The sequence below is a fragment of the Pyrus communis genome, chromosome 14 (genome assembly GCF_041283825.1).
Source record: "Pyrus communis isolate YQ-2024b chromosome 14, ASM4128382v1, whole genome shotgun sequence".
In the NCBI taxonomy this organism is placed as follows: domain Eukaryota; kingdom Viridiplantae; phylum Streptophyta; class Magnoliopsida; order Rosales; family Rosaceae; genus Pyrus; species Pyrus communis.
In genome coordinates, this window is record NC_142578.1 from 14,131,258 (window position 1) to 14,146,751 (window position 15,494).

Genomic DNA, 15,494 nt, shown 5'->3' on the forward strand with positions numbered 1-15,494 from the left:
TTCCTAGTCATGGCATTTAGCTTCCGGTAATCGATACATACTCGCCATCCAGTCTGAATGCGTGTAGGCACGAGCTCATTCTCATCATTCTTGATAACAGTTACTCCGGACTTCTTGGGAACGACTTGAACTGGAGAGACCCAACGGCTATCGGAGATAGGGTAGATCACTCCGCAATCCAAAAGCTTGATTATTTCCTTCTTCACCACTTCCATCATCGGAGGGTTGAGACGGCGTTGAGCCTCTCGAGTTGGTTTAGCCCCCTCCTCAAGAAGTATACGGTGCATGCATGTGGTAGGGCTTATTCCTTTAATGTCGGCCAAAGTCCACCCTATGGCCGTTTTGTGCTCTCGCAGCACCCTCACAAGCTTCTCCTCCTCCATTGCCGTGAGACTTGATGAAATGATGACGGGCAATGTTTCGCCTTTTCCCAAAAACACATACTTCAAATGGTCCGGCAACGGCTTAAGTTGAAGCGATGGTGCCTGAACAACAGAAGGTAGCATCTTAGTGGAAACTGAATTGGAAAGTGAGAGTGGAACCTTACCATATTGTTGTGGCAATGACTCAAGGGCTGCCACAACCTCAATTATTTCTTCACTAGAACCCATTGCAAAGAATTCCTCCTCATTGCCGTGGCCTTGCATTGGCCCAAATCCTTCATTTTTGCGCTCTATGGCCTTAGTGATGGTTGTTTCCAGGGCGTCCTCGTTCAATTCTTCAAGGTATACCTGCGCCAAAGAATCGATAACATCAATGGAAAAACAAGAATGGTCATCAACGGGATATCTCATAGTTTCAGAAATATTAAAATCAATCACTTCCCCATCGAATTCCATTGTCAAGGTGCCTTTGTATACATCAATCTTCGTTCGGGCCGTCTTCATGAATGGCCTACCAAGGAGAATCGGCAAAGATGTAGAATGGGCTGAATCCTCCATGTCTAGGACGTAGAAATCAGCCGGAAAAATTAAATGGTTCACCTGCACAAGCACATCTTCCAAAACTCCTTTTGGATACGCGTTAGAACGATCGGCCAATTGTATAATTACACCATCTTGTTTTAATTCACCCAAATTCATAGATGCATAAATAGAATAAGGCATGACATTTATGGATGCACCTAAATCAAGCATGGCATGTTCAAAACGATTATGTCCAATCACACAAGGAATCGTGAAACTACCGGGGTCTTTGCACTTGGTAGGTAGTTTACGTTGCAAAACAGCGGACACATTCTCGCTTACCTTCACTACCTCTTTGTTTGCCCTTCTTCTCTTTGTATTGCATAGGTCCTTGAGGAATTTAGCATACTTTGGAACCTGTTTGATTGCATCGAGAAGCGGTATGTTCACTTGCACCTTCCGGAACGTTTCAAGCATGTCCTTCTCGCTTTCTTCCTTTTTTTCTTGCATGAACCTGCGAGGAAAAGGTACATTGGGTAGATTAGGACGTGAAGTACATGAATTTGAACTTAAATTACCTGATTTGGCCGAGTTAGGGTGATCTGCCTCAGGTTGTGTCGTCTCTTCATCTACTTTCTGGGCAGATTTGGGATTGTTTGGCTCGGTCCCAACTTCTTTTCCACCCCTTAGGATGATGGCCTTGGCGGATTCGAATCCTCCCTTTGGATTGACTGTGGTTGAGCTAGGAAGCTTTCCTTGCTCTCTAATCTGTCCAAGGAACTCAGAAATCTGCCCTATTTGTTTCTTCATATCCGTCATCTCCTTCTCGTTATTTGCTATCCGGTTGTTTTGATTTTGCAACCCCTGCGAAATAGAGGTTAGTAATTGCATAGCTTGATCACTTTCCAAGGACGTACCTGAATGAGATGATGCCGAAGGTTGTTGAGGTTGTTGGGGTGCATACGGCTTGGAATAAAAACCAGGGGGGTTTGGCCTAAATCCTCCTTGTTGGGCAGCTTGTTGTGGCTCCCTCCATTTGAAGTTTGGATGGTCCCTCCATCCGGCATTGTAAGTGTTCGAGTATGGGTTGTTTTGATTTTGTCCTTGGAAACCAATTGCATTGGCAGATTCCCACCCACCATTCTCGATTCGTTGAGGGCACTTGTCGGATGGATGCCCTTGAATTGAGCACACGCCACAAACTTGGTGTTCTTGTGCTTTTGGACCAATCACAACCTGAGAAACAAGAGAATTAAGATTAGCAAGTTGTGATTGAATTTCAGAAATAGCACTCACCTCATTTACACTTTGTTGCCGTGGGGCTTCCCTTTGGCCCACTCCTTCATATTGTTGAGCGTTGAGCGCTCGGTTGGCTATGAGAATCTTGGCATCCCTTGGTGTTTTGTCCACCAATGCTCCTCCCGCTGATGCATCAAGCATTTGACGTTCGATAGGAAGGAGGCCCTCATAGAAATATTGAAGGAGAAGTTCCTCCTTCATTTGATGTTGAGGACATGAAGCTACAAGGCCCTTAAAGCGCTCATAATAAGCCGGGAATGTCTCACCATGATTTTGTTGAATACCACTAATTTTCTTCCGTAGGAGAATCACTCTCGAAGTAGGGAAGAATTTCTCCAAGAAAGCACGCTTCATACTCTCCCACGAAGTCACAGTTCCCGGGGCTAGTTCGTAGAGCCAATCTTTGGCCTTGTCCATAAGTAAAAATGGAAAGGCCTTCATCTTTAGTATACTCCCATCCACATTGACGGGGGTCATGCTCGAACAAACCACCTCGAACTCCTTCAATTGTTTGTTGGGGTCTTCCATAGACAAGCCATGGAACTTCGGAATATGGTGTAACAAACTGGATTTGAGTTCAAATTCCTCGGTCTTCCCCTCTGCAGCCGTGGGGTATTGGATACAAAGAGGCAATGCATTATCCAAACCCGAGGCCGAAAGCTCCTTGATGGTTCTATTATCTGCTGCCATGGCTTGTTCTTCTTCAAAAATCTGATTCGTGGGCTTTTCTTCTACACCTACTTCGTCTTCTTCAAGCCCAGGTTGTGGTGGAGGTTGTGGTGGCTCTTGTTGACTCCTCGTTCTCCTCAAAGTGCGTTCAAAATCACCGTCAAAGTCGGAGATGTTCTCTATAATAGGCCGAGAGCGACGAGTCATACACAGTACCTAAAAAACAAGGAAACAAACAAACTAAGAATCTGAAATAAGAATGCACGAAAAACTAAAAAAATATAAAAATAAAGACAAAGGATTAGCAAAGTTGCTATTCCCCGGCAACGGCGCCAAAATTTGATGCGAGATTTACTTGACACTCAAATTAAACCCTCGTTTGACAATTGTAGTAGAATGGATAAGTGAGGGATCGTTCTAGACCGGGGATTAGGAGGGCTTGCTAAAACCTTCTAAATTGACTTAAAAACATAAAAACTAAATTAAAATACTCTTAACAAGACTACTATGACTCAGAAAGGCTTTGAAAAACTCAAATTGTCTAAAACAATCAAATTGACTCAAATAGAAGCTAGAACTTGATTTAGACGAATTTGCAATTGTTTATGACTCCACAAGCTTAAAGATACAAAAATAAAACAAATACGAATGATTAAGACTTAACAAAATAGGGGGGGGAATTGTGGTTGGACGATATTAAATTAAAAAGACAGAATATAATTAAAGGCAAAATGTAAATATGAATGTGATAAAAATATGGATGATGGAATAGCCAAGGGGTTCTTCTCCACACATGTTACACTTGCAAACAAAATTGATTCTCAGTTGGTCTTTCGATAAGTTGTGAAACTCAATGCTCCAAGTTAATTAGATCCGCTTAGATTAACTTTCAGATTTCCCTAAATTCGTTGGATTGAATGGAATACGCATTACAACCAAATTATTCTTAATCAAAGTCCCTAACTATGGAATACGCATGATAGAGACATTCAACAAAGATCATTAAGTTCAACGGAAATCATAAACATCGACGAGGCATTCGTTACTATGGAATACGCATGAAACTTATGCCAAGAATTCGTTTAACGCGATTGTTTATAAGCAACCTCCACTACTTGTGAATATAAGTTCATAGCGATTAGGTGAAATTCACTTATATTCTAGCGTCATATTTATGCATGAAAATTAAGCTTGCAATCTCAATGAACATACATAAATAAATTATCAATCAAACAGTTAAACGAATTGAATCCACAACTTATGAAATTCCAACCAAACGTAATCAATTCAAATTGCAAATATAAACATAGTTCGAATCACCCCCTAGCTAAAGGGGGTTTAGTTCCTCATAACTTTGAAATCAAAGAAACACCTAAACATTCCAACAACTCAAACTGAATTGTATGAACGTTTAGGCACTCTTCTCTTCCATTACAAAACAAAGAAAATTGAATTTAAACATTGAAATCAAAGAAACACCTAAACATTCCAACAACTCGAACTTGAATTGTATGAACGTTTAGGCACTCTTCTCTTCTTCGTTGTTGTAGCACAAGGTCTAAGGTGAGTTTTTGGGGGATGAGTGGTTTGGGGGATTATGGAAATGGATGAGGAAAGATAGAAAATAAAAAGAAACCCACGGCAAGGAAGGGAATTTCAGGATGTGAAGATGGTGTGTGTTTGTGTTGTGGTGTGAGAAATGGAGAGATGTGAATTGAATGGGGAGTGAATGAATGCAAGGGTATTTATAGGAGGAGTGGAGATGTATATGGTTGTTTGTTTAAGGTGTTTGTGGCTGCAATGATGAAGAGTTAGAGCTGGAAATGAAAGGGAAAGCTGGAAAGGTAAATGAAATGCACGACATAGAATGAATGGTGCTGTTTTTGTATGTGAATGCATGCTGGAATTGAAAGGGAAAGTTGGAAAGGTGATGAAATGCACGGCATAGAATGAATGGTGCTGTTTTTGTATGTGAATGCATGCTGGAATTGAAAGGGAAAGCTGGAAAGGTGACGAAATGCACGGCACAAAATGGTTGTTGGTGTGTGAATGCATGTGTTGAATGATTAAAGTGTATGTGGGTGAGTATGTAGCTGAAAATGCATGTGAATGCATGCTGGAAATGCAATGTGAAGTCACGGCAAAGGGTGAAGTGGATGTGAAATGGGAGTGCATGTGTGTGAATGTGATGAAAATGCATGTGATGCATGGCAAAGGGCTTTGTTTATGTGTTGGCATGGGAATTTCTGGTTCTAAGGCTTTGTTTGCTTGGGCTAGGCCCTTTGTTTTATGTTCTAAAGTGCACACAAAGTTTCAATTTTGTCCAACACTTTGGCTCCAAGCATAAGCTATCCATTCTTGGCCCAAAAATGCTCCAAAAGGCTCCAAAATGCACTTTGTCCTTAGAACCTGAAAACACACAAAAGAAGCATAAAGGACTAAAATAACTAGAGAAACATAACGTAAATGCACGAGAACAAGCCATTTAAGTCGCATGAATATGCTCCTATCAATATTCATGCATGAAAATTAAGCGTGCACTCTCAATAAACATACACAAATAAGTTATCAATCAAGCAGTTAAACGAATTGAATCCACAACTCATGAAATTCCAACCAAAGGTAATCAATTCATATTGCAAGTATAAACATAGTTTCGAATCACCCCTAGCTAACTAGGGATTTAGCCTCTCATGTTCACAGAAAAAGAAATAAAATTGAAATTAAACATAAAGAACAAAAGATGGATTACACCTAAAACGCCCAAGGAATCCACTTGAATTTCTGCACGTTTTAAAGTCCTCTTTCTCCTTTCTTCTTGCTGCGGCAGAGAAGGTTTATGGATGATTTGGGATGATTTCTGGGTTGTAGATAGGTTTATGGGGATTTGGTGGTGCGGCAAGGGGTTGTGGAAGGTGTATGGAGGTTTGTATGGTGTTTGGAAGAGTGAGGAAGGCTGCGGCAAGGTTGGGCAATGGCTGGAATGGATGGGAAAAGGTGCGGCTGATGGGAGAAGATCGAAAGGTTCTTGCGGCTGAGAGGTTTTGTGTGTGAATTAGGGTGAATGATTAATGGGAGACTACGGCTTAGAGTGAATATTAGGTTTTGTGGTGGCTGAATGATATGAAGAATGAATGCCAAGTTTAAACCTAGGGTGCGGCTAAAAAGGATTTTGTGGCTGCTGAAAAGAATGAAATATGAATAATAGAGGCTATAGGGTGCGGCGAAGGTTGTAAAATGTGTAGGGTTTCAGAAAACAAACCCTAGCTTATTTTGGTTAATTAAAATTAAGTTAAAAGCTTCTAGAATTAGGAAATAAAATCAGAAATTAAAAGGGAATGGCTGCAAGGTGCGGCTAGGGTTTTAAATTAGGTTAGGAGCATGTGTTTTAAGTGCAAACCTAGGACAAAACTACCCCCCCCTTTGCACGGCAAGGGAAGGGAATTAGGGTTAAGGCACGGCAAAGGGGTTTGGATGGGCTAGGGTGACACACCCCGTCCCGAAGGAGGGCATGCTGGCCGTCACGTGAGAGTGACGTAACCATTTGCACAGTTCGGAAGCTTTAAAAATATACAACTTCTAAAATGAAACACCCGAAGGTGAGTCCTTATTTGGTCCATTCTGTCAGAACACCGTTGAATTTCCTCGTAGTCACCGCACCTTTGCATTTCCTTAAACCTGGAGGGGCGCAAAACAAAATTGAGTGGGTCAGCAAAACGAACGTATTCAAAACCTTCTTTTCTCTTTTGCATATACTAACCCCTCGCTGTAAAACAAGTATACTTTCCAGAAAATAAACATATATACGTATGTATAGATATGCCAATCATGCTCCAAAATATGCCATTCATGCTTGAGAATATGCCACATTAGAATCTCATAATAAATGTAAATGCTCAAGCATAGTTCACATCAATAACATATAATCTGGCAGCCGGGAGTCACCTAACGTGACCTGTACGGCTGCAGATAGAGCTCCAATCTCAACTCAATATATGAATATGCACACAAGTCGGAACCACCTAACGTGGTCTGTACGACAGGCTGGGTGTAATATATATATGCTCTAGTGCTACGATCACGTGAAGCTGTGCGATAAATCGCGGGTCACCTACAAGTCGGAACCACCTAATGTGGTCTGTACGACAGGCTTGCACCTAACTTGGATCCAAGGCGAGCATGCGGTGCTGGTGAACATACACGTGAAGGCTGTGCCCTGGCCTCGGGCGGGAGCACTAACACCGGGGGTGCAGATTATGAGCTCTCTAATCCTCTCAAACTACTACTGCATAACAACATGAATACCACTTACCTGGCACTTACCTGTGCGTCCACAGCACCAATACACATATATAAATGTATGCCGTTACTAATGCATGTGATGATAATATTTCAATCGTATTCTAAACGTATTTCATACGTATATCAAATGTATTTCAAATGTAGCTTACCTGGGCCTCCTCAGCACCATGCAACAGTATGCATAATTATGGTAATGCACATATTAAAATATGATGCATATATGACAGGATATTTAATTCGTATTTCTTTATAAATACGTTTTCTGGGAAATACGTCAAGCATACGTATATATATATACTGAAAAATAACTGCCCACTCACATATCACATCGACGTCTCGTAGGTCCCTGAGCCTCCCCTAGATTGGTTACATTCTTCTTTTGTATAATTTTCACCTATACAAACAGTAACCAAATTGACATTATTTAACGCACATACACCAAACATTCGTCCATAACTTTCTCATACGTTGCTCAATTTGGGTGTATGAATATACCACGGTGATCTACACGACATCACGAACGCGTGACAATTTTCAGAACTCAATTTGGAGCTCTCACGCGCCCCCACGCGCCCTGTTCACGCGCTGCCCATGCGCGCGTCTTCTTCCTCGCGTCGCCGGACTGGTTTCGCCGGCGGTGGGTGTTTTGCCGGAATTTCTGGGTAAATTTCAAAGTGTCATAACTTCTTCATTTCTTAACCATTTTCGACGTATTATATATCAAAATGAAGGTATTGACGAGACGAACACATACATACCTGCCTCGACCCCTAACTCGCCGTGGATTCGCCGGAAAAAGCCCCGAAAGCTCCGGCCAAACTTTGAACTTGTCATTCTCCGTGTTCCTATGTCCATTTTTCACGTAATTTATACCAAAATGAAGCCCTAAACATAATTTACCACGTTGGACTAGTTTTAGGGCCTAAAAACAACGGAATCAAACTTTTCCAAAAATACGAAAATTCGGCCGAACTTACAGTTCGTGATCCCGATGTCCAAATCCTTCAAACGAAGCACTCCGAGCTTCCTGAGGACCTCACCAAGCTTCCTACAAGCTTCAAAATCCCAGAAAACATCAAGTTTTACGTGTGCATGAACAGTGCACACGCACAGTGAAATTGAAATCCATGTTTTCCGAAGTGAAACTCACCTGAAATTGGTACCATCGTGTTCGTGTGGTCTTCAGGAGTACGATGGTGGTCTTAGATCCTTCGTTGGTATAGTTTTAGGGTGGTTTTGTGGGTGGTCCGTGTGAGTTCGAAGGAAAGAGAGAGAACTGACAGAGAGAATGAGAGGTTTGTGAGGGAGGAGAGAGAGAGAGAGACAAGGTACGGGAATGAGGGAGGGATTTGAGGGAGGTGGGATCCTACCCAATCCCCAAATCATCAAGTTACAACATATTTTACGCCCCTTAGTCCCGTTTAAGGGCATTTTCATAACTTCACGTCCTCGGAATTAAAATTCCGGGACGGGTTGTGACATAGGGCCTTTGTTTTGTGTCCTAAAGTGCCAACAAGGCCTTCAAAGTGGCTAAAAAATACGAACATTTCAGATTAGGAAAGGTTACCAAAACAGGAAACCTAGGGTTAACTTTCCTACTTCAAGTAGGAATCCTTGTTTGAGTAGGAATCCTCGTTTTGGTAGGAATTCATCGTTGGAGTAGGAATTCATCATTTCTTCAAGTCTTCAACTCATTCATTCCTCTTTTGCTCCAAAAGACTCCAATTTGCATCTTCTTGCACACTTTGGCTTTATAATCTGAAAATGCACAAAAGTGACTTTAAACACTAGAATAGCTAAGGAAACACAACATAAATGCACGAGAACAAGCTAATTAAGTCGCATGAATATGCTCCTATCATAATTAACTCACTAAATGCAAGGAAACAACATAACTAAGTAGCATAAATATGCTCCTATCAACGATCCCTACTTATATCTATACTACAATTGTCAAAAAGAGGGTTTAATTTGAGTGCTATTATTTACCACATCAGCAGATTTGCACGAATTTGGTGGAAATAGATGGATGATGGGCTGGCTAGGAGGTCTTTCTCCACACATGGCATACTTGCATACAAAACAATCTCCAGTTGCTCTTTCAATGAACCATGAACCTCAACACCCCAAGTTAATTAAGTACATTTAAATTAACCCTCAGATTTTCCTTAAGTCATTGAAATGAATGGAATTAGCGCATTGCAATCAAATTATTCCTCAAAAGTTCTCTATATGAAAGCGCATAATAGAGAAACAATCAAAGATCATTAAATTCTATGAAAATCATAAGTGTTGATGAGGCGTTCGTAACTATGAAAGCGCATGATACTTATGCCAAGAATTTACTTAACATGATTGTGACTAACAACCTTTACTACTTATGAATATAAGTTCACAACGATTAGGTGAAGCTTCCTTATATCCTAGCATCAGATTTATGCATGCAAATTAAGTGTGCACTCTCAACCCACATACACAAACAAGTTTTAATTCAAACAGATAAGTAAATTGAATTCACAATTCATGAAATCACAACTGGAAGTAATCAAATCATATTGCAAATATAACCATGGTTTCGAAATTCCCCCTAGCTAAGAGGGGATTAGTTCCTCATACTCACAAAACAAAGATTATTGAATTTAAACATTGAAAACACAAGAAAGATTACACCTAAAATGTCCAGTAACTCCAAGTCGAATGGCATGCACGTCTAAGGAGGAAACACCTAAAACGTCCACCAACTCCAAGTCGAATGGCATGCACGTCTAAGGGTTTTCCTCCTTCTTCCTTGTTACGGCACAAGGTGTGGTTGGTGGTTTTGGGGGTGATGAATGGTGTATTTTTGCTTAGGATGATGAATGATGGCTGATGAGGGTGAAAGGTTGTGGCAGATTGTGTATGGAAGTGAATGGATTGAATGAATGATGTAGAATGGTGTTTAGGGCTTGCGACAAGGGTTTTTCTGAATGGCATGAGAGTTCTCTCGAATTTGTGGCTGAAAATATGAATATATAGTTCGGCCAACCCTAGGGTTAATTAGATTAGGGTTACAACTTAGCAGATTTTAAGGATTAGGGCCCTAGGGTTCGGCACAAGTCATTAAATCCACTTAGGAGGGGGTTTGGCCCAATTAATTTCAGAAAAGGATTTGTCTAACCCAAATCCACAAGGAACAAGGCCTAATAAATCATAATCCATAAGGGATAAAGCCTAAAGGGGTACGGCAAACAATTGGAGGGAAAGGAGAGTGGCTTGCAAGGCAAGGCAAGCCCTTCTAGAAGGGAATAGGCGCCACTTTTGTAGGGTTTCTAGAAACAATGTGCTTTGTGGCTGATTTGGGACTTCTAGAAGAGAATGCTTCTAGAAATAGGTTCTAGAAATATATATTTAGGTCCCCTTGCAGCTAAGATTAAGGCATGATGAGGTTAGGATAGGATAGGATAAGATAAGGTTAGATAAGGTTTTGGATAATATGTCCTCTTTTGAGCTAATTCCTTATCCTCTTTGTCTTGAGTTTAATTTCTTCATCTTCTTATCAAATTCCTAGCCTTTTGAATTCCAAATTCGTCCATCCATCTTGGCCCATACATGTGCTATCCATTTAGTGCCCAAAACTGCTCCAAAATGCACCAAAATGCACTTTCTTGCCACCTTAACCCTTTGGACCTACAAACACACGAAAATGACTTGAAATACTACATTGACTAAGAAATAACAACACAGATGCACAAGAACAAGCTAACTACGTCGCATAAATATGCTCCTATCAGCACCTTACTTGGTTCAAGTCTCTTGTCATTCTTTCCCTTACTCTAGCCAGTTTAAAGATATCCAACTATATTTCTTTGGTATCTCACTACTTATACATATTGTCAAAAGCCACTAGCTTCACTTCTTTGATGGATTTCTTTGCCTCCTTCGTTATTTTATACCTTTTGCAATTTTCATATGTTATATCGTGTATAAGGCTTTACAACAATCTTTCTTAGCCTTAACCTGTACCTCCTCTTTCCACCACCAAGATCCCTTTTGAAGTGGAGCAAAACCCTTAGACTCCTAATACCCTTTTTGCAACTTTTCGGATACAACTAGTCATGGAATCTCACATTTAGCTAGCATTCCCTTTTGTATCCCAAACGCATTGGGGGAGTACTTTCTCTTTAAACGTGACTTGTTTTTTTTCCTTTTAGATTCAACAATCTAATTCTAGGACACTTCAAGGTCTTGTTCTTTCTTCTATCTCTTTCGATATGTACATCCATCACCAAAATGCGATGTTGGTTTGCCAGACTCTCTCCCGATATAACTTTATAATCCTTACAAGTTATACGATCCTCCTTTCTCAATAGAAAGAAATCTACTTGTGTTTTTGATAACTCATTTTTGTAACGCAACCAATTTAACTCAAACGCAACTAGTTAGTGTAAAATGCACACTAAAATTCTAATTATTGATCTTCAAATATGTCATTTAGATGTTTTTTTTATGTGGCCTGTTTTGGATGGAACATTTTCTGCTTATGAGATTAATCTCCACGTTTGAATTTTCTGATCTCCCATGTTTGAAATTTGAATGGAATTTTCTGATCTCCCATGTTTTTGTTTTATCATTGTTTACAATTTTGTTTATATTTACTATGCCCTTGCCCTTGCCCTTGACATCTAGCTTTTTTCTGAATGTTCAAACTTACAATGACGGAAGCTTTTTCAGTGGTGAATGTTAAGCATAGCTTGAGCTTACTAATTGTTTCTATTTTCCCTCAGTTTGTTCTACTTCATCTTTAATGTATTCATGTCGAAGATGCGTCTTAGATTATGATACGAGCTGACAGATCAGATCATGTCGAAGGCACTGACCCTGCATGGTATCTGCTACTTGAGCTTTTTGTGACAAAAAAAAAAAAAAAAAAATGTCAAGAGAGCAGCTCAGTAACACATAGGCAAACAATAATGTTTTAATCACATGCAATGGGTGATTGAAAGGCAAAGAAACAAAAGCCACGGGCAAAGCTCTAAATACAATGCTAACGACCAGAACGATAAACAAGGCAAAAAGTAGAAGACAGAGACCTTTAACACTTGAGTTCATATTTTTCGATAACAAAAGTTTCCCAAAATATCATACAGAGTCTGTAGGGATCGACTCCAAATTTCGAGTGCAATTCACTTGGGGCAAATTTTTCTCCCCCTCAAAATACTATTCTAGCACCATTCAATGAACTCGAGTTACTTCGTTGCACACAAAGGATTAACAGCCAGAAAATGGGCAAGGTTGAAATCCAAGTGAGCGAGAGAACGATAGGGACCTCCAGTCCATATGTCCCGTATATATTACTCCCAACATGGATATCAGAAAGGATAGGCAGTGTATGGTGTGAGCACAGGAAATTTACAAGCTTCTATCTTCTGATATTTGTCTGCTAACTTCAATGTATGTCTGGCTTTCTGGACCTCAGACTTACTCCCATTATCATCCTTCAATCTTGGAAAATTTACAACACTTTTCTGTTGAAGTTCCTTTCGAGTGCAAATATAAAGATAATATAGTAGCACAAGTAAAGGTGTCGAACCACAGGGACTGATAAACAACTTAGTAAAACCTTTGACTCTTACATATTAGCATCAATTAATGATTCCTATGATTTAAAATTGGGTGGTTTAAGTAATTTTGGAAAAGAAATAAAGGCAGAAAGAAAAGGGAAAAATTAGAACTATCTAAACCTAAGACATGAAATAGGTTAGAAACGTTTTTAGGACATAAATCTGACTTAAAATGAGCTAAGGTCTTCCCCTAAACATTCATGAATCAATGAGATGATCTTTTAACTTGTCCATTTCAAATGAACAACTAAGATGTTCACATATCTAGCATGGCATATAACTAGATTGTATGAATTCTCATTTTCTTTGCATGTTAGATGCATGGCATATACATCAAACTTATATTTGTAGGTGTGACCTAGCATGGCATATACTCAGATTTAGCACCTAGAAACTCGTTAATAACAGAGAGGATTATGAACATCACATGAACCCTAGAACATGGCATTTATCCTAGATTTTCGAGGAATCCGCTTACATGATTAGTTCTGAACCTAACCACATGTTGCTAAGGAATGAAAGAAAATATGGCAGTCATCCTTACCATTCTCAACAAAAAGCAAACATAAACAAGGTAGCTAAGCTTGAAAATATGTGCTTGAAACAACTTAGACAGAAAATTGATTCTAGCTTGCAAATGAAATTGATAAACTAAAACTACATCATAACATTAATTCAATCATGTCTAAGGCTTCAAAGCAGCCCTAAGTATCCATAACCTAAATTAAAAACATAACAAAATACATAAAAAGTTAGGAAAGCTAAAACCTAGAAAGGGCTCAAGGTGGAGGACTCATCCTCCTCTTTGATGTTATGTATCCCCTTCTTCTCCTCCTTCAGATTCAGTGTATTTTTCTCTTATTAAAAGGCTTAGGAGTTTTCCAACATTTGACACATTTACATCCTTAAATTGACTCTCATTTATAGCTCATTACAATCAACTTTTAGCATTAGAGTACCTGAAAACTAGTTGTTATCAGAATTTGTAACTGAACAGTTTCTCTTTATTCTGTCATAATTTCTTGTCAAAACCTCTGAATCACAAGTTGTAAAGACCATGAGAAAGAAGACTTCCATGGCTTTTGGCCCATTTTCTAATTCATTATAAGCACTTTGGGGCAAAGCTCGCAAGTTAGCTGTTCTGCAAGGGCCTTTTCTGGTGGATCTTGGGCCACTTGTGGGCTATGATCTGTTCTTGGGCGAATTTGTTAGGAAGCTATGACAAGTGGCATAATTTTGTGGGTAATCGTTGTATGAAAGATAGTGGGTGGTTAGTTAGTTAGAAACTCACTACATATAGCAGCTAAGATGAGGAGTTTTAATGAAATAGTGAATGTTACTCTGTACTTTCTGTGCAATCTCTTGAAGGCGTAGCTAGGACTTAACATCGGTATCAAAGCCAGGTTGTTTCGTTCATACCAATCCTTCGCTATTGCATGTCGTGCAAGTCCACGCGCAGAACCATGGATGCTCGCGTTTCCAGTTTGGGGTCCAGATTCGACAATGTTCAGAATTCTCATAATGAAATCAAGTCGGCAATTGCTCAATTGTAGTCGGTTATGGCGCGTTTCGTTGGTGTTTCGGGTGGGGAATCCTCAGAGGCCACTCTTGGTGATCCCCAATTCCAGAATCCAACGAACCCTAATGTTGTTTGTAACAAAATTGGGCAAAATTTCAATCACCATCCAGGATCTCCTTTCTTGAAAATGGAGTTCCTAAGATTTCATGAAGAAGATGACCCGCTGGGCTTATAAAGATGAGCATTATTTTGATTTTTTCAGTATTGATGATGCACAGAAGGTCAAGCTTGCATATTTCCCCAAGGAGGGGGAAGCACTCTAGTGGTTCTAATGGGCGCGATGCCTTACCACCTATCCTTCTTGGGAGGAATTTACCAGGATTCTTTGTCAGGAATTTGGTCATTCTGAAATGGAAGATTATGCTGAAAGCTTGGTCAAGTTAAGGCAAGATGGCACACTCAGAGACTATGTTCTTGAATATCGTAGGCTCGCAAATCGAATAAGGGATATTAGCCCGGGACTTTTTCGTTCTTGCTTTATTGGTGGTCTGAAACCTGAATTACGGCATGATGTTAAACTTCTCCGACCCAAGGACATACTCAAAGCGGTTGCTTTTGCCCAGCAAATAGATGCCAAGATCACATAACTAAAGGTGAGATCTTTATACAAACCTCCTACCATTCAACCTAGTTTTCATTCTCCAGCACCACAGAACATTACTTCTACTATTTTTCCTAATAATCGTGTTAAGCACAACATTGTTAGGACATTAACACCGGAGGATGTAGAGCACTATAGAAAGAATGGTTTATGTTATCATTGTAAAGAGAAATTTGTTAGAGGTCATACATGTGAGAAGAAACAGTTGCTATTAATTGATGTACAAGATTCTGTGTTTGATAATGACGAAGAACTGGAAACTTAAGAACCTGAAATAACTATCTGTGCACTTCCTGGTACACCTACCCCTTCTTCTATCAACACTATGAAGGTTTCTGGGCTAATCAAGAACTGTCCTATGACTATACTAATCGATTCAGGCAGTTCCCACAACTTTGTGGATTTGGGATTGGTTAAGAGATTGAGAACCCAATTGGATACTAAGCATCTGTTTTATGTTAAGATCGCAGATGGGGGTAGAATAGCTACAAAGGGTACTTTAGCCCAAGTTTCGGTTAAAATTCAAGATTTCCACTTCC

At 39.9% G+C, this 15,494-nt stretch overlaps 1 protein-coding gene and 1 long non-coding RNA gene across 2 annotated transcripts in view; both read right to left on the minus strand.

The window, feature by feature from the left end:
• Positions 1–15,494, minus strand: part of LOC148691273 (uncharacterized) — a 107,446-nt gene that overhangs the window by 91,302 nt on the left and 650 nt on the right. The gene's annotated exons all lie outside the window — the stretch shown is intronic.
• On the minus strand, positions 7,490–8,020 carry LOC148691274 (uncharacterized). The gene is made up of 3 exons (XR_015955707.1): positions 7,934–8,020; positions 7,671–7,833; positions 7,490–7,569 (listed from the first exon to the last, which is right to left on the minus strand). It is a non-coding gene; the product is annotated as an uncharacterized LOC148691274 (long non-coding RNA).